Source organism: Carcharhinus amblyrhynchos, chromosome 11 (assembly GCF_965287045.1).
Source record: "Carcharhinus amblyrhynchos chromosome 11, sCarAmb.v2.hapA, whole genome shotgun sequence".
NCBI classification, from domain to species: Eukaryota; Metazoa; Chordata; class Chondrichthyes; order Carcharhiniformes; family Carcharhinidae; genus Carcharhinus; species Carcharhinus amblyrhynchos.
This window is the reverse complement of record NC_137334.1, coordinates 73,877,682-73,902,632: the sequence shown is the minus strand read 5'-3', so window position 1 is coordinate 73,902,632 and position 24,951 is coordinate 73,877,682. Positions and strand designations below refer to the sequence as shown.

At 39.8% G+C, this 24,951-nt stretch overlaps 1 protein-coding gene across 6 annotated transcripts in view; it reads left to right on the top strand.

Moving 5' to 3' along the window:
* The window catches only part of gtdc1 (glycosyltransferase-like domain containing 1), a 304,588-nt gene that overhangs the window by 208,849 nt on the left and 70,788 nt on the right, over positions 1 to 24,951 (top strand). The window lies entirely within an intron of this gene.

Genomic DNA, 24,951 nt, shown 5'->3' with positions numbered 1-24,951 from the left:
GCCCACCACACCTAATATTCATTTTGGATCAAGTTGAACAATATAAATATGAAAATCACGGGCAAAGTCCAAGATAATAAAAAAAGTGCACTGAGATAAGTAATGCTTTGAGAGATTGCTCACAATGAACAGGTTTAATGAAATGGTGAGCAGAATTCTAAATTGAGTCGATTTAGAATTGACTGATTATAACCAGGGAATCGGTGAAAGCAAAGAATTTTTTAAAAATCTCTTCAAATCTGTAGATCAAAATATGTATACAACTGATTAAAATAACAATCTTTCTGCAGAAAAATAGATCAACAATGTCTTTTTTTTTGTATTTTGAAGCATTTTGCTGTGTACTGTGCAGTACCACTCTGGCAGACACACAAGGGTGGAGAGCAGCCATAGTGAAGGAAATTGCAGCAATGCTGATCCTATATGTTAACTGAGCTAAGAAGCAACTTAAGCTCAGAACTTAATTGAGTATGCCCAGACAGCAGGGGAAATGAGCACAACTTTAACATTAAAAACAAAATGATGTTAGGAGTATTTCTCTGTGGGTGAACGGAGACCAGGAAATTCCGAGCTTAGTGCCAATGTCTGAGACAAACAGCCCTGAATGGCCAGATTTTCTTACCTTCCTAGGGGTGAGGGTTGGGGCAGGATTGGCTCTCAAAGCCCCACCCACTCCCCATGTGTCCTCATGCTCTCCATGCAAATGTATGTCCCCTATTCTTCCCTCATGGCCTCTATGTCAACTTAATGCCAGCTCATTCCAACCCGTCACTCCAGATTGTACCCCTTACAGACCAGGCCATCTAAATGTCAACTTATGCCAACTATAGCCCCCATTTATCCTCCTGCCATCTTATAGCTCCAATGCCAGCCCTATGCCCTTACCCTCCATGTGAATTCACCCAGTATTCCCATGAGCAGATCTCAAGCCATGTTAAAATTAAATAAAGTTTGAATTATTTATATTAAAACATTCTCATTGATGAAAGCCCATTTAATACATTAAAATTCCTTCAAGTTCCTAATCCAGTATAAAACAAACAGTTGTATCTGTACCCCAAATCAAAGACAGCTAATCCCTCAATCACTTCTAGGACCTGTCAATCAAACAGTGAACTTGTAGGATTCCCACTGAGCCACTTATAGGTTGTGATAACCGTCAGGCTCATGTCAACAGCTATTGAAACTGCATCAAAACAATTATTGTATTTCACTCCACGTCAACTAAGGCATTATCAGTTGACAAAACTAGTCTCTCTCTTTATCTCCCTCCCTCTTCTGTCTACCCCATTCACTTTTGTTGGTTTTCCTTTCTTTCCTTAGACAGGAGAAAAATGAAACTGGGGAAGGGTTTTACATATTTGGTGACAGAAGGAAGTATAACAGAAGGTAGGAATTTGGAAAAAAGTTTAACAAGCAGTTAAATACTGAAACATTTGGAGTAACTTGACCAGCTTGACAGTCACAATGTAGTTAACTAACTTGATGTATTCAACAGGAAGAAGATTATTATAAAGATTTAAGATATAGTTTTACAAATACATGATTCTGTGGGAACCTAACCCACCAGTAATACACACTGGAAATTCAGATATGCGCAGTGTGCATCTGAATCTCTGTCATGAACGGTTGCCAAGTCAGACTGCCTGCCTTATTCAAAAAATTGTCACTTTGCTCTTATCCTGACAGCAATAACTAAAATATGTTGTTTGGGGATGATGGCTTTTAAACAGGAGAGAGCCTACTGTTTATCGATCTGCTTATATATTGTTGCAGTTTACTGGTATCAACTTGGATTTTGCTTGATAAAGCAATTTTTTTCAATACTTTGATGCTATCTTGTTGCTTCTTGAAATAGCCCATACTCATAGAGGGATTTTTATTGGCATTCTGTTCTCCAACATGAATGATTTTTTTTCTTTTATTTTGCGATTACTGTGCATTTCAATTCATTGGCTATAGCTGATCCAAAAAATATTCTTCATCTTTTCTGAAGGTACAAAACAATGTTGATATGATTTCTGGCTGTACCCTCTTTGAATTGCCAACTCAGTTTGGATGGCAGCTTCCTCATTTCTGAGTCAGAAGATAGCAGATTCAAGCCTTTTCCAAAATAGAAATCCATAAGGTAGACAGTATTATACCATAGGATGTTTGAAATTCAGAAGAAACATTGTAATTTCATAGTCTACGGTGGCATGGCCATCACTAGCTCCTCGATTTCACTATAACGGAAAGAAGACGACTTGTCAAAAGAAATACATTTTTAGTGTCTGGTTTACATTTGGCAAAGTTTCTGGAATGCATTCTCTATAACCAGTTGAATGTAACTCTTAGTATTAATAAGATGTAGCCTCACCAGTAAACTATAATCTCAACCTCACTGCTGTGTGACTGCTTGGATAAATGGGGCTGACAATTTGATTTCAAATGATGCCAAATTATCAGCAGTTTTGTGGTGTAAACTTGGCTCCACAATGACTGTGGTTGTGATTGCCCAAACCCATTTGATTTAATGCCTCTTACGCCAATTAGAGGAGATCATCATCTGCTCTGTTTGTATCCAGCTGGAGGTTATAACCCATCCCTACTCTACTGCATTGCTTGGTCATCTTTAAGGCTGTTGTGTGTCATAAGTGCACGTTTTCTTTCCTTCCTTTATTTGAATTTATAAGCTCTGAAAAGCCACTCTGTTCGTATAAATTGAAATTGATCAGTTTTACTGGTGCACAGTATTGACAGAACAAGGAGTCGGTAACTAATGAATTTTGGAGTGAATTTTCATAGTCATCCACATTATAAATTGGGTTATATCTGCAAAGGAACTGTTACTGATAAATTAATCAAACTCTTAACTCTACAGAATTAAATCTGATTAAGATTTATACATTGTATATAGGGAAATGGGTACAGAAAAGGGCTTGACTTAGACTATAAATAAGATTAGTTAACGTAGACAGACCTAAACAAATCTACATGTAGAGTCAGCTTAAGGTCTCTGAAGTACCATAAAAACTGAAGAAATGAGGCAGTTGACTCTCTCAATTTTGTTGCATCAGGTATTTGTCTTGTGCACTTGATTAAAAAATGTAAAGGGTGTAAGTATTTTTAAAAATATTGAACCTTAAGAAAATAGGGGAGTTTATAAAATTACTTCTTTCATCAGTAGCACAGTGGAATGGTGCCACTTTGTTAATTGAAAAGCACGTGTTCTGAAGTATGTTAGTGTTTTGAGACCCTATTTAAAGTTTGCTGCCACTCATTGTGTTGTAATTCAACTGATTCCTACAGATATTTGTGCAACCTTCATTGAATGACATTTGTTCCATGCTGACTTAGTCACTGAGAAACAAATACAACTGACATTTCACTGATTACACAGAAAACAAAATCACACACCATGTGCAGAATTTTCCAAGAATGATTCTAAATGTTCAACTAGCGTGAAAATGGGAGAGTTCCTGATCCGTTTTTTGGGCAAGTTTTCAGTCCCAATCTTACGGACCTAAACATTGAAAATACAGGCTAGACCATTTTCAGCTGCTGGAGATAGTTGGTTGGACTTAATTTGCCAGCCAGGCTGCATAGAGAGCTATTGCGCATGCACAGATCTCCGTGTTTGCACATGTGCAATAGCAACTGCAGAGGTCTGATAGACAGAGAGAGAGATGTCAGGGCTCTGCTGCTGCAGGCAGCTTCAACAAACTCCATCCCTCCACCCTTTGCAATCTGTGGGTCCATGGATCATGAGCCCCAAACTGCCCAAAAATGCAGTCCCCGCAATGCGCTCCCTTCCACTGCCCAGACTGATTGCGTCCCCCTCATCCCCACCAATCGGAGCTGCAGTGTGGCAGCAGGCCCCATGTCACCCCCCCACCCCACCTCCCCCTCCACCCATTGAACATAAGAACATAAGAAATAGGAGTAGGCTATCTAGCCCTTCGAGCCTGCCCCGCCATTCAATAAGACCATGGCTGATCTATCGTGGCTCAGCTCCACATTCCTGCCCTCTCCCCATAACCCTTAATCCCTTCGCTTATCAAAAACCCATCAACCCGCGTCTTAAAAATATTTAGCGAGGCAGCTTCCACCACTTCAACAGGCAAAGAATTCCAGAGATTCACCACCCTTTGAAGAATTTCCTCCTCAACTCCGTTCTAAACCGCACCCCCCTTTATCTTGAGGCTGTGCCCCCTAATCCTACTGTCCTTTCTGAGCAGGAAGAGTCTCTCCACCTCTATCCTATCCATCCCATTCATCATCTTATATGTCTCAATGAGATCTCCCCTCATTCTTCTAAACTCTAACGAGTACAAGCCTAGTTTGTTCAGCCTCTCCTCATAGCTCAACCCCCTCAACTTCGGCATCAGCCTAGTAAACCTCCTCTGCACTCCCTCCAAGGCCAAAATATCCTTGCGTAAGTGCGGCGACCAAAACTGCACGCAGTACTCCAGCTGCGGCCTCACCAGTGCCCTATACAGCTGCAGCAGGACCTCCCTACTTTTATATTCAATCCCCCTCGCTATGAAGGCCAGCATCCCATTAGCCTTCCTGACCACCTGCTGCACCTGCAGGCTGGGTTTTTGCGACTCATGCACAAGGACCCCGAGGTCCCTCTGCACCGTCGCCTGCTGCAGTTTATCGCCACGTAAGTAATAATCCTTCCTACCATTATTCCTACCAAAGTGGACCACCTCGCACTTGCCAACATTAAATTCCATTTGCCAGTTCCTGGCCCATTCGCCCAGCCTATCTAGATCCTTCTGCAGACTCTCCACACCCTCCGCGCAATTTGCCATTCCACCAATCTTGGTTCCCTCCTCCAGATCATCTATATAAATGGTAAATAGCTGAGGCCCCAGCACCGACCCCGGGTGCCCCTTCAGGCCCCACCCCCATATGCCCCAAAATACAAGAAATACTTAGCAAATGTGTTGCGTCTGAAGGAGGCCATTCAGTCAGTCATGCCCTTACTGGTTCTGTGCAAGTGCAATTCACCTAATAAAACCCACCTGCTTTATCCTGTAGCCCAGCTGTTTTTGTTCCTTTTCAGATAATGATCCAATTCCTTCTTGACTGCCATGATTGAAGGGGAACAGCTTTAGTCTCTCCAGTTTATCTATGTAACTGAAGTTCCTCACCCCAAGAATCATTCTCATGAATCTTAATGCATCCTCTCTCATGCCCTCACATCTTTCCTCATCTTGAATGCTTCTTCAATGGACAATAATTCTTCCAGTTGGACTTAAACTCAGAGCTTGTCGGGGCATTACCATTACCAAGGTCTCCTGTCCAAGTGATGCTCAACAGAAGTAACGATTTGTCAGCTGAGGCGATGGGGAAGGGGGCTGGTGTGGAGAAGGGTTTGGGGGTTGCAGTATGTAGTAATGGGCAGGAACTTTCCTTGCCCATGTTTGCCATGGTGCCCTGAGAGTTCGTGGGATCCATAGTCGATTTTGAGGACTTGCTGGGAAACTCCCTTCTGACAGCATACCACTGCGTATACCACCTCAGCTGGGTTTGTCTTGCCACTGGGACAGGACGTAATGATGGTGATGTCTGGGACATTATATTTAAGGTATGATTCTGTGAGTAAAACTAGGTCAGACTGTTGCTTGACTTGTCCGTGTGATAGCTCTCCCAGTTTTGGCACAAGCCTCCAGGGTTGACAGGGCTGAGTTTGCCATTGCCATTGCCATTGCCATTACTGGTGTGTTGGTCGATGCTGGTGGTCTGTCTGGTTTCATTCCTTTTTATTGACATTGTTACAATGTTTGATACAACTGAGTGGCTTGCTAGGTCATTTAGAGGACATTGAAATGTCAACCTCATTAGTGTGGAACTAGAGTTACGTATAGGCCAGACCAGATAAGGACAGCAGATTTCCTTCCCTCAAGGATGGGGCGGCGTGGTGGCACAGCAGTTAGCACTGCTGTCTCACAGTGCCAGGGACCCGGGTTCGATTCCAGTCTCGGGCCACGGTCTGTGTGGAGTTTGCACATTCTCCCCATGTCTGCATGGGTTTCCTCCAAATGCACCGCTTTCCTGCTGCAGTCCAAAGATGTGTGAGTTAGTTTGATTTGCCATGCTAAATTGACCCTGGTGTGAGGAGGATCAGCAGGGTAAACGTGTAGGGTTACAGGAATAGTTCCTGGAAGGGATTGTGGTCGGTACAGACTTGATGGGCTGAATGACCTCCTTCTGTAGTGTCAAGATTCCATGATTTATTAAAATGACCTGTAGGCCAGACTGGGACAGGACAGTGGATTTTGCCGTCTCAAGAACACTAGTGGACCAGATCGGCCTTTACTGTAATCCTGTAGTTTCATGATAACAGTTACTTGCACTAGCATTTTAATTCCAGATTTATTTCATTAACTGAATTTAAATTTTCCAGCTGCCATATTAGGATTTGAACTTGTGTCTCTCGATCATTAGTTCAGGCCACTGGATTATTATTCCAGTAAATAACCACTATGCTGCTGTACTCCACCTTAACATTTCCACCACGAGGATTTGAAACTTTGATTCTGTTTCTGTTTGAAGAGATGTGGCACAGTGATTAGCACTGCTACCTCACAGCCAGAGACACAGGAATAATTGTGGCCTTGGGTGACTTTGTGGAGTTTGTACATTCTCCCTGTGACTGCATGGGTTTTCTCCCACAATTCAAAGCTGTACAGGCTAGGTGGATTGGCCGTGCAAAATTGCCCCTCAGTGTCCCAAGATGTCTGGGTTAGATAGATTAGCTATAGTAAATGGGGTTGTGGGGATAGGGTGGGAGAGGGGGCCTGGGTAAGATGCTCTATCAAAGAGTCAATGCAGACTCAATGTGTCGGTTGACCTCCTGGCTGTAGAGATCCTCTGATTCTATTCCATGATACCTGACCTGAACATTTCCAGTACCTTCTGCTTTTATTTAAGACTTCTAGTTTCCGCCGTGTTTTGTTTTTGTTATATTTTATGATGACAGTCTGATATGTGATAGAGTGGAACATAGCTTTCCAAAATACTTAAAAGTAGGGATCATTCTATTGTAATTTGTCTGGTCACCTTTGAGAGGTTGTAGCCATAAGGTGTCCATTCCAGTTGTTAGGTAATGACCTTGGAAAGATGGTTTGTTTGATATTGTTTTATTTTGTGGCCCATTTGAATAGTTTATTGGTGGATCAGAGTGAGTGTGTTGTTGTTCCAGAACAGTTGCGGACAGCAAATGCAAGAGATTTGCCTGAGCGCACTGTTGCTTAGATTTATTTTTAAATTACTGGTGGCTCCTGGGGAGTTGCTTTGGCCAGGTTCATTCACATGGAGCAAAGAGCACATTCCATGTACGTGAGTTAGCAAGCATGTAGCACATGCCATTCTGGGTCATGTACTTTGTAATCGGGTTTGTACTGCAAGCAAAGATTCACCTCTGCCTTACTGCGGAATTGCTTCTATGCCAAAACTAAACTAAACTGACCACAGTTTACATCCATGATCCACAGTTTGAGGATGACTGCAGTGTCATTGCCTACTCTGCACCAGATTTGTAAACCATTCTCAAACTCTTCAATTTTGGATACAAGACAAATGGTCTGCCCTTGAATGTTGCCAAAACATAACTCATATATCAACCTACACATGGTTAGCCACCTCCCATATATGTTGAAGAAAAGACTCAGTAATATGTTGAGCACTTATGAAACTTTGACAATTATCTCTCTCAAAATACCACCACTAATGAAGAAAGCGAACACTGGATCAACTGTGTATGCTCAGCTTTCTACAAGTGATAGCAGCAAGGTTCTGACAACAGAGACGTCTGCAAGTCAACAAAATTTCTATTATGCAAAGTACTTGTCACCACACTTCTGTACTACAGTGAGATCTGGACTACGTACCACCGACACATCAGGATGCTAGAGAAATTCCATCAGTAATGCCCCTGCCACATCCTTTGGAATTAATGGGAGGATTGTCAAACAAATGCTAATTTCCTTCTTGAAGCCAGCTACATAAGCATTCTGGCAAAACCCTGCAAGATCTACTACAGTGGATCAGACATTGTGTGTGGATGGCCAAAATGTGTCTCTCTTTGCCAGGTCCTATTTTCTCAACTCTCAAATGGTCACCTTTCCAGGGGAGGACAAAGAAAACATTTCAAAGACACTTGAGCATTCCTTGAAGCTTCACAACATTGGCAGTGGCTGAGGGAAGCTTGCTAATAATTGTTCAAAATGCTGACAACTTGTCCATCGAGGGGCATCATGTTTTAAGTCCAAATGTCTCAATGATGAAATAGAGAGGTGGCAGAGAAGGAAACAAAAGGAAGCAAACCTTACTTCATGGAACATCCAACCTCATGTGCCCAAAGGTCTGGCATTGAGAATCTGCCTGTTGAGTTGGAGACCCAGGGCCGAAACTCACGAACCTGAGTGGACATCATCAAGGGACGGTGACAACTGTTGGGAAGCTGGACACATTCAGCAACAATACAACTCAAAGTTCATTACATAATAGGACTTCCTGCCTTTTGTTTTTTTTCTGCAAATATGAGCACATAACTAGTTGCGTTCGGTATATATATTTCTCAACATTGCATATATATTCTAGCAGGATGAGTGAAAGTTTGACACAATCCCTCACTATAATGAGCCCACGTAATTTATGAAAACAGGGAGGTGGGATGAAATATAACAGTAATTACTTTCTGTGGTGCTTTGGAAGTTCTTGCATAACATTTGGAAGTATTTTTATTATCAATTTCCTGTTGGCCTTTAAGGCAAACTATTGCACTTTATTTTGCTGTTGCAACAAGCAGGCATCAAGCTTTTGTCAACGTTACAAAAAAAAAGTGGAGAGTTTTGTGAAAGTACTTTGAAAACAATACTTGATATGGCTAACATAAACTTTAAATGCCTGTCATTGGAAGAATGAAAAAGAACTTGCACAAAAATGCATTTTACTTTTATTGCTTCGTCTACCTAATAGGTACAACCTGTGTTGGCTCCACAATGCAGCTTCTCTTTTGGTTGAGTGCATATTTTTAGCTAGTTTTTAGTTTGTGGGGAAACTGTTCATGACACTCTGTTACATGCAATCCAAAACTCTTTCAATCATAAATCGATTCACTTTTAAAATATTGTTGGCAGAGCTAGCAGTTCTAATGTGGTTTTCATTCATCCTACAATGACATCAGTATCTTTCCGCTTTTCTTTATTAAAAGAAATTGCACATATAGCCTTTTGGTGCCAGAAAAACATCTCAGGCCCCCAAAGTAATCTGTCACAGAGCCAAAGAGAGTATTTTTTATGATCAACAAAAATAATACAACAAGACATGGGCAAAACAGTTAAGATGCTGAAGGGAGTAATTTTTCAAGGTAATTGTTTGGAAACGGTCAGAGCCACCTACAGGTACAGATGAATACCAAGCTGAGTCCACTGGGTACGTCTCAGATTTGCACGCTTTAGGTTTCTGTTCTAATATTGCATGTGCACATTTGACATGTTAGACACATGCACATGAATTCTTTACAAAATTGACAGATAAATGAAAAAAAAGTCAGTCTTATTATATGCGAACTGTAGATCATGCAAGAGAAAGTTTATTCAGGAAGAGGAAAAGGTGCTCACAAGCAAATGGAAATACATGGAGCTGAGAACAGCTGCACAAGCTCACATTTGGACTTGTGGCAGATGTGAGCAAAAATATGCAAGATGGTTTGGCAAAAACGTCCAGCGCCTTTTGGTCTACTTGGATATCAATGGCAAAGACAGTTTAAAAATCCTACTTTTAAAAATTTGCACTCATTATATTGCAGATAATCTTATCATACAGGATTGAGACCAGCCTATTTCAGAAGATACTTTAGAAGACTGCAGATTCATTGCACTTTACTGCACATTCTATGTTTCAAGATTCTGTATTTTAGAGCACATATCTTTTTGCCATTTTAAAACCAAGCCAAAGACAAGCCACTTTTCACAAAGTTGCTGGCAGGAAAGGAGAAGGAGCTTCTGTGTATGAGATGCAATATCACTGCTGAAAGTTTGTGCTTGTCACCTAGTCATTTATGAAATCCCACACTGAGAGTGATAATTATCCATTATGGAGGGTAATGTCGCTGAATTGACTGTGTTCATTTGTATCTGGAGATTTTGAGTTAATGTAGTGCAAAAGCTGCTGCTTTATTTGTCCTTTCAGGGTTCTCCATAAGATAATTAATTTAACCCCTTGTCAAGCACATCATCAGGTCTTTTGTTGCGCATGTATATTAAGATGTTCTCAACTTGGTTTGTCATTTGGTGATTAGAAAGAAAAAAATCTTCTTCACATTTTTAAAAATGTTTTTCTGTTTGTTCATCTCTCTGGCATTGATCAAATGGGATGCAAATGGCAACTGATGGGAAAAGGTAGCGGCAGGAGCCAGTACTTAGGTCTGTGCTATCAAGAACCTATTCAAAGTTGTGTTGATAAATAGGCAAAAATATAGCATTTCAACAAATGGAGAACTACTTTTGTTTACAATTGTACTGTAAAAATATTAAAACAGGATTACTAATCAATAAAGAGCAAAATAATGCTCTGATACTGCATCAAATACTTCCAGCTGGCTTGGGGTGTATTAAAAGAAAGATGATAGATGGATGTTTGTTACAACACGGTAATTCAGTCCAGTAGTTCCATGTACTCAATGATGCTCAAGTGGTTTATAAAACCAGAATTTTTAAAAACTGATTTCTATCAACCATTTTATTTTTTAAACAAATATTAAACATTTCAACAATATTGTTCTTTAGTCTCGTGTTGACGTGAATCAGGAGTACTTCAGAGACACGTCAAGTTGCTGAAAGGATAATAAAACCAACGGTAGAATAGGACTTGAAGCTGTACCACAACTAAAACTATAGTAGCTGTTAGTGCAGAAGTTGAGTATTGCTGAAATAAGACATTTAGTTGAAGCTGTTCATCTTGCACTCATTACGACAATTGCAGGAATACCAATGTGAGGGGAAACAACAATCTTATACTGTAGGAGAAGAGAGTGCTGATTGGTTGGTAAGTGGACTCTGGTCCATGGTTTTGCCGTGGACAATGCACCAGTTAGTAGTGTGTGGCGGTTTACTGCCAAGCGTAAACCAGGCAACTTGACTCTGGTCAGTTGCCCTGTGGGATAAGCCAGTGAGTGGCTATCATTTATTTTGTTTAGCCAAAACAGGTACAATGTGTGAGTGTGTTTTTTTCTGTCTGCAAAGAACAGGGCCCTGTGCATTAATATATGTGACTTCCAGTACAAGCAACAGTTGAGCAACAGTTAAAGCCAGATGTTTCATGCTGGTACAGTGCAGGAGCAACACAAGTAATATTCGCCACTAACAAAACACTGCTATCAAGGCAAACAGATATTTACCTATCCCACAAATGAATAATGAGGCATATGAATTTCAGGGCAAGTGTACACACATAAAACACTACAGCACAAACAGGCCCTTTGGCCCACTAGTTGCGCCGATCACTTCTATACCTACTAAGCCATAGACCTATCTATAACCCCCAATCCCATTAGATCCCATATACTCATCCAGAAGTCTTTTAAAAGACCCCAGCGAGTCGCCTCCACCACCATCGACGGCAGCCGATTCCATTCACTCACCACCCTCTGAGTGAAAAACTTACCCCTAACATCTCCTCTGTACTTTCTTCCCTGCACTTTAAATCTGTGTCCTCTCATAGCGACCATTTCAGCCCTGGAAAATAGCCTCAGAATCCACCCTATCTATTCTTCTCAACATCTTATAAACCTCTACCAGGCAACAACCTTCGTCTCTCCAGGGAGAAGAGTCCCAGCTCCCTCAACCTATCTTCATAAGGCATGCCTCCCAATCCAGGCAACATCCTTGTAAATCTCCTCTGCACCCTTTCAATAGCTTCCACGTCCTTCCTATAGTGAGGCGACCAGAACTGCGCACAGTACTCCAAGTGGGGTCTGACAAGGGTCTTATAAAGTTGCAGCATTACCTCCTGACTCCTAAACTCAATCCCTCAATTAATGAAGGCCAGTACACCATACGCCTTCTTGACCGCATCCTCCACCTGCGAGGCCGATTTAGGAGTCCTATGGACCCGGACCCCAAGTTCCGTCTGCTCTTCAACACAGCTAAGACTCCTACCCTTGATATTGTATTCCTTCATCCCATTGGTCCTGCCAAAATGGACCACTACACGTTTATCTGCGTTGAAGTCCATCTGCCACTTCTCCGCCCAGTCTTGCATCCTATCTATGTCCCGCTGCAACTTCTGACATCCCTCCAGACCATCCACAACACCACCAACCTTCGTATCGTCTGCGAACTTACTGACCCATCCCTCCACTTCCTCGTCCAGGTCACTTATGAAAATGACAAACAGCAAGGGTCCTAGAACAGATCCCTAGGGCACTCCACTGGTGACCGACCTCCATGCAGAAAAAGACCCATCCACAACCACTCTCTGCCTTCTGCAGGCAAGCCAGTTCTGGATCCACAAGGCCAAAGCCCACTGGATCCCATGCCCTCTCACCTTCTCAAGAAGTCTTGCATGGGGGACCTTATCAAACGCCTTGCTGAAGTCCATGTAAACCACGTCTACCGCTCTTCCTTCGCCAATGTGCTCAGTCATATTCTCAAAGAACTCAACTAGGCTCGTAAGGCACAATCTGCCCTTGACAAAACCATGTTGACTATTTCTGATCATTCTAAACTTCTCCAAATGCTCATAAATCTTGTCCCTCAGAAGCCTCTCCATCAACCACTGAGGTCAGACTCACCGGTCGGTAATTTCCCGGGCTATCCCTGTTCCCTTTCTTGAAAATAGGAACCACATCCACAACCCTCTGGTACCTCTCCCGTCTCCATCGACGACGCAAAGATCATCGCCAGGGGCTCTGCAATCACTTCCTTCACATCCCACAGTAACCTGGGGTACATCCCATCCAGTCCCGGCGACTTGTCTATCTTGATAGAGTTTAAAAGTTCTAACACATCCTCTTTTAAGCTCTTTTAAACACATTGTGCCTATTTCAGCTAAACAGAACAAGTAATAGCCATTTGCTGTTTCATTCCTCGGCAAAATGTCTTGACCACTCGGAGTCAAACTGCCTGGCTTATATTTCAAACAATGCTTGACAATTAACTATTGGTCACCATTAACTGATGCATCCTCCATGGCAACCAATCAGCACTTTCTTCTCATACAACATAAAGTTGTTGTTTCTCATGACGTTGGTGTTCTTGAGATTGTTCTGATGAATGCAAATTGAAAATCTTCAACAGTGTAGCTTCTTTCAGCAATAATGAAATTATAATGTTAGCAAAAGAGCAGTTTGCCAGAAAATACAATGCTCAGTGCATAGTATTTAATGTAACAAAAATAAAGGGGTGAATTTTATGGTACCCTGCCAGCATATTTGAAGGCAGGGGGTCTAGTTAAATAAAGCACATGGCCTGTCTGCCACCTTTTCCACCCACCCCTGACCTGTGTCCCATATTATGTGGATGGGTAAAGTGCCAGGCCTGAGGGCTATTGAAGCCTTTAAGTAGCCAATTAGTGGACGCAAGAGTCTAACTCTATCTCCACTGTGATAATACATCAGGAGAGCATTGAAGCAAAGTGAGTTGTCCAGCAAATTTCACTACATAGGCTGCTATCAAACAGAAAAGGTGGTGGGGGGATGGGGGACGGGGGGGTGGCATATCTCATTTGGGGGATCCCTGTGTCCATTGAAGGTACTCCCCACCCCACCTCAAGATCCTAAACCCATTTAACCATCCCCCACCCACAGCCTCTAAAACATCATTCCCCCAACCTCCTCCTCCAACTCATTGGAATCTGGTAGGTAGGTCCATCCAAAGTCCCCGTGCTTATCTTAGCCAGCATCCATGATACATTCTCTGGAGACTATTTGTAGTCCTAGCAGTGCCCATTACTTGATCCTGGTGCTGCTGGGACTACAGAGCAGCTATAGTCAGATTGACTAGCAATCCCTCGGGCAGGACTTCCTCTCAAAGTGGGATATGTATTCCACTCTGACCCATTTCAGGCTGCCCACAGCATATCGTTACTGTGGGGTAATGTGGTTTTGGATGGGGGCTGTACCGTCGGACTTTTATTCTGTGGGGAGTGGGTAATCCATGCCCCCATAGAATCCAGCTGAATGCATCTCGAAGTGGACTACAAAGCATATCGCTGCCTTCTCGGTTAGTTTTCTTCCCCATTAAAGACCCTGGGTTCCCTTTGTTTCATGAATCACTGGGCTTAACTGACCTAAATCCTGCTTAGTCGGCAGAGGAGCTACTGATTTTGCAGACAATAATACACTCAAATGCATATATGTTTGCACATTTGTGGATATTTCACTGTGTAAAATCTCACATACTTCATCATCTGGACTAGTGGTAGCACTCTAGGTCAGATTTTCATGTAGTAGGGATGAGTCCATAGCCATTGTAAAATGGCAAGCAGGATCTGGTTTTGGGACTTCTATTCCCCTCCACCTTTCTGGCACCATCAGTTTTTACTGACGTGGGATAAGGGTGTGGGAGCGTGCGTCTTGTACTCCCAATCTGGCCAATTCAGTTAAGGGAGTAGGCATCACTTAGCCCCCTGCAATTTTGTGAAGTTGGGCTAGCCTTGCCATGTCTCACGGTTCATGGCCCCTCAGAGGTGTTATGAACATAACTTTCAAAAGACTCATGAATAGATTAAGTTCAAAAAGTCTTACTCATACTGTCAGGCCACTCCCCACGTCTTCTCATACTCTCTTGGCCAACTCCTGCCCTCAGCAATTCTTCATGTCTCTCATACTTTCTCTGCCAACTCATTTCTCTTCCATGCCCATTCACCCAGTAAGAAGTCTCACAACACCAGGTTAAAATCTAGCAGGTTTATTTGAAATCACGAGCTTTCAGAGCACTGCTCCTTCACCAGGTGAGTGATGCCAACATTGCCACCTCATATTCACCCAGTGTGCATTGTGTACATACCCAGTGAGCCATGTAATAACAATGGATAAAGTGGAACTGCTGAGAAAAAAAGCACCCAAACAGAATGTTATTTGGGGAAATAAAACGTATGTTTCTGCAACCCTACAGAAATGTCAACCAGACAGACTACTAATGTATCCGTAATAGTGGCATCAAACATTTCCCAGCTTGCTATTACCACTTAAAAATATGCATCAAGCAAAATCTGTTGACTCAACACACCTGTCAAAACAGAACGAATGCTGAGATGATGCTTTTATAGTTAGGCTGTATAATGAGGACATTTATCATTCCAGTGTTTATTTGGACAAGATTAAGAGGTGTTAAATGTTTAAAACCTCTGGGTCAGAAGGTCCAGGTTCCTCTGCATTTCCAGAATGTGAGCGCAGTGCAGGCCTCCATTTCACTGCAGTACCTGAGGGAGTGCTGCACTGTCCAAAATACCACCCTTCAGGTAATATCTTAAACTGAGACCCTAGCTGCTCTCTCAAAAGGCAACAGAGTAGTTCACCTAATCCTCCTGGGTGCATTAATCTTCAACCAATACCAAAAACAACTAATTATTTCTGTTGGTGCACAAGTTTACTGTCATGTTTCCCTGCATTATAATAGTGATAATATTTCAAAAACATTTGATTGGTGTGAAGTGTTTTAGATGCCTTGAAGTCATAATTTGTGTCATACCACCTGGCCACCCCCCCCACCCCCGCCAGGTCTCTTTTTTGACATAAATCTTAAAAAGGCCTTTCCCTCAATGACCTAATAGCTGCCAGCAGTAGCCAGTACAATATGACGCAATTAATTTCTTTCCTGGGCCCAGAAAATTCCGTGTTGCGACTAGTTTGTGTTAAATTGCTGATCTCAGGTAGGCAATTGGAGTGCAATAGTTGGCATCAGTAACCCAGACTTAAGAGGAGTAGGAGAAATCATTGTTGAGTCGCAACTGCTAGAAAGTTCATGAGTGGAAACGTTGGGTGAGAACAGAATTAAACTCAACTGTGATGCCCTCCATTATCACACTGTTTGCTGACATCACCATCTCAGCTCATAGCATGCAGAATAACTATATGGATGAAATTACTGGAGAGCTGCTGATGCCTATCCCAGGAAGATGTGATGCCTTCAGGAGGGGAGGGGTAAAATATTTTCCACAAAAATGTCTTTGTGGAGTTAATGAGAGGATGGACTCCAACAAAGATAATAATCTTCCACACAGGAGGTTAAAATTTAATGAGGTTTTTTAATTAAAGATCTGTAATTGAATGCATTATTTACACAGTTTACTGTGAAGGCTACTCATCACAAGCTTACAAGATAAATAGCGTGTGGAAGGCTATTTGGCATATCCATGAGAGAAGGTCTCCCCATCATGCCATTCAACTAGAGCTTGAATGAATTGAATCCTGATAGCCATTTCAAATATTGATTATTCATTGCATGAAACGTCAGTCCTAAATTGACTTTTCACAAGCTTCAGCTTACAGGTTTTGTCTAACTGTAATGGCTTACCTTTAAGTGATGTGACAGACTTACCTTTTGCTTATTTATCTCAAGAAGTGCCACTCTAGTTGCCTCCTTTCGAAGCAAATGTGTCAATGTTGTTCCAGTCTTTCTCCACAATCCAATTCTCAGATGTTAAGATTTTGCCTTGTGGCTTCCCCCCACCCCCAAAGTCCTTAATCGCTAGAATATTTCTCTTGTGATCAAATTGGACATAGAACCCCAGGTGCAATCTGATCAGAACACATTATACAGTTTTATTACTTTCTCTGTGTTTCACTGTTCTGATATAACAAGATAATTGAACATTCAGTTTGCTGTGTCTGTTGCTGCTTCATAGTGATTTTAACTATTATATGCTGAGGTTACCATTTTCCCCAGTCTTCTTCCACTAGTTCTACATAATCCATTGTTACGTTTTCTTTCCAAAGTGCACAACATTGCATATATCTGTATTGAATTACATCTGATTGTTCTGCTTACATACAAATGTTGTCCAGCTCCTTTTGAAGGTCTCTGAAGGTCCCTATATAGTATCACCTGCAAATTTACCTGATAGTTAATTCATTCAATCAGTTGTGGCTATCACACAAATCTTGATATGCTGAACTATCTGACCTCCATCCACCGTCCAGGGAATAGACAGCCTGAGAATTGGCCCAGTGGTCTTTAAACAAGCAAACGAGCCTCAAAATTCAAATTAGCTTTGTTCAAATTAGTTGAACATCTGTATTGCATTTTTTTCTCAATTATTGGAAGTCAGCAAAACTATATCTGAAACCATGTATGGATTGATCAAGAAAATTAGATACCATATGAAAAAACAAATGATAGTGATGAAGATTGGAAAACAAGCCACTGTGGTATCCTTATATATTTCCTGATATTCAGCATTAGTAAATGCTGGGGAGTGGATTGTATTCTCCCTTATCTGGGGGATGATACCTAACATGGTACCTAGCTTAAGCAAAAGAAAGGAAATTTCAAGTTCTGAAGGCTCATGCTAGAATTAACTTTGTGCAACCATGTCAAGTAATGTTTAGTACACTTTGAAGGTCAGCTACAATTCAGAACTTCAAAGGATTTTATTTTCCGCTTCATGGATATTTACTATAAATGTTTGAGGAGATTAATTCTGCACCTTAATTTGAAAATAAAAAAAGTCTACTTGCTCAGGTGAATATGTAGACTTAGTAACTTCATGTTGATAATTGAACATGTGGTTTTAACTCAACAGTCTGTCAACGAGGGGTGTAATTCACTCCACTCTGCTCCAAGATGGTCAAGCTGCAGTATTTTGGAAGGATACCCATTTGGATGCTTACTGTTATAATTTGGAAGAGTATCATTCTAACAGCACATAACTCTTCCAATCTTTGTTTGGTAAAAAATATGCTAAATGCATCCTGTTTTTACCACATAGAGATTTCCACTGGTTTATTAAGTACAGAAGAATGAAAAGCAGGAAGACAGGATTTCCGGCATGTAATCAAAGGAGTTGAGTTACGGATGTGTTTGATGCACATCTCTTGATGTGTAATTGGTGTTCTTCCAAGGTGCTTACTAATAACCTAAATAAAATGCAATAATGATCATACTTATTTGCTGTAAATTGTTATATTCCTTAAAGATTATTTTGTATGTTTTCCAAAAGTTCCTGTAAGTTTAATCACTCCTTAAAACTTAAGAAATCAGTATTGAAACTAATTAGATAATAAAATGTCAAGCACAGAAACAGGACATTTGATAAAAGTTACAGTTTCTTCACGTGAGCCAGTTCATACTGTTCCAATCGTCTACACGTTCCCTATATTCTTTAATATTTCTCTTTAAAAACTCCAACCATCGATTATGATAGAGAAATACACATTCTAAATATTTGAATCTTTTTTAAAAATCTGCATTCCCTCTTAATTCATGCTTGATGAGCTTAAGTTTGTACCTTGTGTCAAAGCTATCTTGGCAACTGGTGGAAAGAATCTATCACTACCTGTATTACTTATAGCCCCTTTTGAAGATATTCAACAGATTGTACTTAACCTTCTCAGCTCTATTGTAAGAAAAAACTTAAATTTTCAAGCTTTGCTTCACAGTAATTGGTCATTCCTGGGTTATCTTGAAAACTTTTTACACTTTTTTTTCCCCCATCCTTCCTGTAATGGGGTCCTTCAAAACCGTACAGTACAAGAACTTTGGCACAACTAAAATCATGAATAAGTTCAATATTACCTCCTTCAGATAGAGAACAAAGATTTCTGTTAGCCTCTGTGATTGCTTCATCTAATTCTCCTGTAATCCTCACCAGTGTAGCGGCACACCAAAATTCCTACGCTCTTTTATTCCGTTTCCAATCTTACAATTAGGATGAGACATTGTGCAACGTTGCTGAGTATAATTAAGCTTTTGTATTTCTGCCTACGCTACAGAGTCTGCTCTTCCAAGGTACATCACTGGATGTAAGGGGTTTTGGGAAGCCCTGAGGTTTTGCAAGACTGTATGTAATTATGCATTTTTTTTCTTTAAGATGAATTTTCTATTTCTAACATGTAATACTTAAGATTTTTCTGTATTAAACTGTATTGGTCATCATAATGTGACCTTTCTATCTCCTTCTAGAGCCTACAATAATTTTTGTCACAGCTTGTTATACTCCAAATCTGGTGCCATTAGCAAAATTTCAATATTGTTCCCTCAATTCCTGCATCCAGATTATTTATGTACTTAACACAGAGAATCAAACTGTTGTTCTTTATGTCCCTTTATTCTTCTGTAGGCTTATGTACTATCCTGTTCTCTTCATTAATGATGGCTGTCTCCAGATGGAGCATTATTGTTAAACTTTTTTGAAGTGCTCTTCTCTCGGAATTTTCACAGCTTTTCCGATGACCAGACTCCATTGTCCTTGATCCAGAAGCTGTACTTTTACAAATCCATCCTTAGAGACAGTGACATGATCTGGGACCAACAGCACTCGCTCCAATAGCAGCAATCTGCATATTGGACTCTGTGTAGACTTGTATTACAGTTAATTAATGAACATTTTATTTGCAGGTTACAGAATAGATGGATCAGAAATAGGATTAGGTAATACTATAACAGTAAAATAATCAATCATAACTGTTCTTGGGAATATCCACAAGGCAATTAATTACCCTTCTGAATATTCTGATAAAGAAGTGAAAATAAACAGTCATTTTGCTGCACAAAATCTCCAGATACATTATAGCAAACAAAGCTTTCTTTTCTGTCTCTCTCCAACAATCCTTTGTTGCTGATCACTTCCTTTGCTGTCAAAATTCAGAGATGACTCTCAAACTGAAAAATCTTTCCTTTTTCAACCAGTTTCTTTTGATCTTTCAACATATTTTTCCAATTTCATTACCTTTCTTAAAATCTATTTCTTCTATCACGATTCTGTTCGCTTCCCCTAAGAATGGCACAAGCAAGCATAATTGTGTATTTGTGCAATCACCTCTGCTTCCTCGTGTTGAAATGTTAAAGACCTAAACAATGAATTTTCATCTATCTCTTGCTCCAGCCCTATGCTTACCAGTTGCTGCTGAATCAAGAACTTGCGTTTTTTCCTTAGTGAATGCTTAAAAAGAATCCAAATTAATTTGATAGTTAGAAGTTAGTTGTAGGCTAACAGCCCTTGATGTGAAGTACTGACTCCATAAATATTCTTTAACTTCTAATGTTAACTACCACTTAGCACAAAAAAAATCCTCTCCTACTAATTTGTTTCCTGAGTTTAAAAAGTATATATAAAGCTTATCTCTCTGAAGTTGTTCAGTTAAAGGTCTAATGCTATTATTTCCACCTTTGGACACCTTCCAATGTTATGTTTAGTAAGTATTTTTTAATCCAATTCAATCAAATCAAGTCCAATTCAGAGTCTCAACAAGTGAGACATTCCCGATCCAAGCTGATTGGAGTAGGCAATGCACCTCCTCCAAGGCTTGATCTCATTTGCATCTTAGCCAAAAGGCCGAGATGCCGTTTTTAAAAATTGCTTCAAGTGAAGCTAAATGTAACCTAATGACTTCAACCAAGTGCAGCATGTCGATACTACACTTGATCTTAGTCAAAAGGCCAAGAAGCAGATTTACCAAATGTAGCCTCAGCAATGGTTTTGATAACTTTTCCTGAATAGTAAACAATATTTAAGGATGCCCTTCCCTTTTTATACCCTAGTATTTTATTTGTTTGTCCATTTGGGTTTTCTTAAACTTTTTTCCAAACCTTTAATGATATTTCTGGAGACTGTTCAGACATTTTATATGTTTTCTTTTTCATTTGGTGCTATACAATGTAATATTACTTTAACTATTGGATGCCTAACATGCAAATCTTTTCTTCTACAACTTGTTTGTTAATGTCTTTCTTTATATGTAATGCTGCTTGTTCATTTTTGTGTCTAATATGCATTTCTCTTGATGAGCACTTTCCAGATCTCTCTAGGTCTCTTGGCATCCCTCCTCTTCCTGCTTTGTTACATAACTAGGTGTCATATGCAAACTTAGACATTATAAATACCTTTGAGGTTGTTAACAAATGTTCTAGACTAATCCCTCAGGGGTGTTATGGGTCACAGCTGCCCTATTATCTAACCAATTGATAATCCAATTTCCAACTTAATTTTGGATCCCACGAGCTTTCATTTGAGCGTAGGTTTCCTGTGAGGGGTTTTTATATTTTGTATATTAGCTGGCATAACTGGGTACAGCTGGAGGCAACTGTAACAAAAACAGATGTCGCCTAGATTTGACCCTGATGATTGCTGGGAGCAAAGACTCAAGAGTAGTTCCTACCAGGTAGGACTTTCTGTGGTCTGATGCAAGCCCCAACCATCCTGCTTTAACTGATGCTAGTTAACTGTACATTTAGAACATTTTGTGCACAAGTAATAGAGTTTCAGACAATCTCATTCTGTAGAGGACAAATCTCCAGGCAGGAGAAGAAATGAGTGAGACTTTGCCATTGACATTCTTTGAATTTTTCTGAATTGATACAAATGCCAAGATGCAGCTGTGGTAACTGTTGTGTTCTTAAATATGGAATTCAGTTCCTTTTCTAAAAATATTTTATTTAACCTTTGCAATAAATTTGCATACCTATAAAGTTACTTTAGTGTGTCAAACATAATTGCTTTCTTAAATTTGTTGTGCTTGAAGTACACTTTGCATAGCATTATATTGACTTATTTTGCTATAAATATAAACAAACAAAAACACTTTCCACTGCTATGATAATTTTTGAAGTTTGCCTCATGGTAAGAACTATTTTATAAATTCAATAAATTTGATCCAGCCAAAATTTAGGATCAAATTGAGAAATGTTAACATTGATACATAGTGGGTAAAGAAGACTTGTCACTTGTCACAAAGAATCAGGGAGCAGAAAGTCAACAGAGAATTGAACAATAACGGAATTGCGGTGCTCCATGGATAAATGTACTAGCATTATTTGGCATTATTCTGAGTTAAACTTTGATTTTCATCTTACTTTACAAAAGCTGCAAAGCATCTTGTGCTGACTATTTGGTAATTAATAGCTTGTGGCCATGGTTTAGAACTGACAGGCCGCATTGCTTAAATTAACAAAATTGCAAGATTGTAATATTACCATAGCCTGTTGTGATTCAGACAAACAGAAATCTGCAATAAAGCAATTAGAGTAACAATTGCTATTGATACAGCATGTAACTGACTGAAGACATACACTTCCAAAAGAACAGGGTATTTAACAGTAATGTATTTCCTGCAAAAAGTATTTCTGTAACCTTTAAATCGGTGCTTCCCAAACTTCTTTTCAGTTGCGACTTCATTTTAATGCTTCACACTTGCTGGGCAGGGGTCAGGGGAGTGAAGAGAGAATTTTTGAGTGGGTTGGGGGTTCAAACAGCAGGGATATAACTAGGACACCTAACATTTTGCAGGCTCTGCTGTTGTCAGTAGTTAGGCCTCAGAGCATATTAGATTTGACTACGCCCACCAGCAAAAAAAAAGGTGTACATTTAAGAGGGCCTCGCAGCCAACCCCTGGGCTGTTAGATCTGAGTCTCCATTCCACGGCCACATTTGCTGCCTTAGAGCTTGTGACGCTAGTGTGACCCCCTGGGGGTCATGACCCATAGTTTGGAAACTCCTGTTTTAAATGGTCCTCAAGGGAGGGCAGCAAGGCTCTGATGTTGAGGTCAAATATTTTTCAATTAATATCATTGGTTCTTGGATAAACCAATTGTATATCAAATCTATTTGACTATTTTAAATATATTGGTTTCCTTCTAATTGCTATGCACTTTTTAAAAAAATTAGGAGGGAATAACTTGGAATTTATTCAAGGGCAAAGAGCATTTTAAAATATTGAGTACAAACCTTAAATTCTACCGTAGACACAGCAATCCAACTTCAAATATTTGAACTGTTAGAAAATCACAGCAGAATTACGTCACTGTCACTGTTTTGACCATTTGATTCTGTCCTGTTTGCTACCCATCATTTCGTCGACACAATGTGGAAATTTTGACAATGTTCTTAACATTCCTCATGGATCAAAATTGTACTTCTCCTGTTGAGTAGCAAAAATATGTTGTACTGTTGAATGGCATTATATCAGTCATTCATACAATGTTCTTCAAAATTGTTTAGCAAGACGTTTTCCATATGACAACTTGACGACAAATTCTTTCTGAATGCAAGGGGATTATGGAGAGGTGTATTGAGAATTTCCATGGAACAATGAAGTTACATTTAAAAGCACACAAAATATATATTTTGTTACCTGTTAATTATACATCATTAGCGTTAACCAAAACATGTTTTGCATGTTGCAAATTTTTTTATATAAACAAGGCAAGTCTTGAATATTGGTCTTTTAATTTGTCTGCACCTTTAACAATCAAGAAAGTTAGGTTGGGGGAAGTGAAGAGTGATTTTTCTACATTCTGAATGTCAGCCTCCTGAAGGAGCAAGGAAAGAGAAGCCTATGGAGAACTGCAGCTATCATTCATTTTCTAGGATAGCTAACTGTGAGCATTTGCTTAACATCTTTTCGATCGCTTATGTATTTTTATATATGTTTTAAATATTCTTTTTAATAGTTTGTGTTTACAATTGAAATGGTATTGGCAGAGAAGAGTTCCTGAGTCACTTTATTTCTTTGAAGCCATTCACTTCAAGCATTAGTTCCCTCTTCCATTGGTGGGACTGGCCTGTTTATATTGAGGAGAAAGGACTTTGCAGTCAAGATTGGTCCTTTTAACTCAGATAAAAATAAGGTTCATTAATAGAGGACACGAAGAATTAGCAGCAGTGACTTAAGCACTATGGCTGTCACTTCTGACAGTTTTTAGTCCCAACCTCAAATTGCCTTCATGGTATTTTGTGTTTGTCCGCTTTGTCTAATTCAAGTAGTATACACTTATATGCAAAAATGTGTATTAACCAATGCAGTTTTCTCCACTACTTTGCTTTTCAAAACCATGTCAACAGCAATAAATAAGTACTTGGAGAGTTAAATTAATTAAATTAAATTAATTAAAATATGCCTGTAAAGTTTGACATCATCGGTACTTCTAGGATTGCCACATTTAAAAGATTTCAAATCAACAAACACCACTAAAAAAGTATTTCATTTGTTCAGACTGGTTTATGTTTACACCATTTATCGTGACAAATTGGAGTTGACATCTATCTCCACCTTCTGTCCCATTGGTTTATCTACCATTTGGTACTATAAACAAGGAAAGTGTGAAGGGCCTGAATAAACTCAGCTGGGTCCTTTTGTAATCCAAGGATGTTTTAACTACAACTAGAGACATTAATTTATTCTTCCTTACAGCTAAAGAAATAGAAGTATTCAAATAATGTTTGAGAAAAACTAATTACTGTGGGGGAAAAAAGTACAGTGGCTGCTAAAATTACCTATGCACTTAGATAATGATTTGCAACATTTTCCAAAAGTTTTTGTTGTTGACAAAAGCACTGAATTTTAAAACAACCATTTTAAGATTTTACTAGTATTTGTTTCAAATGCCAAACATGCAACCTTTTAATTTTCCTTTCCCTTCCCCTTCACATACATATGCACTCATACTCATCTCATGCACTTACTAAAATCTGGAAGATTTTGAATGGCCCCTTAAAGTACGCAGTGCAGATAAAGAAGTACCACATTTTTAATAGGTCTGGTAGCAGCTATGACACAGTACAGACATTTTCATTAGAACCTTTTCCAGAATATAAAAATGTTGGGACTAATCCTAAAAGTGAATATGCGGTTAAGAGTTTAACCAAACATTTCCTCAGAAAGTGTGTTTGTTTTAACATCAATAAAAAGAACAATATGACAAACTAACCAGTTCTGGATCTCAAGAAATAGCAATCCACTTTTTAATACTGTCAAAAAACATAAGCAGACTTTTCCACATAATCAGTTCAGCAGAA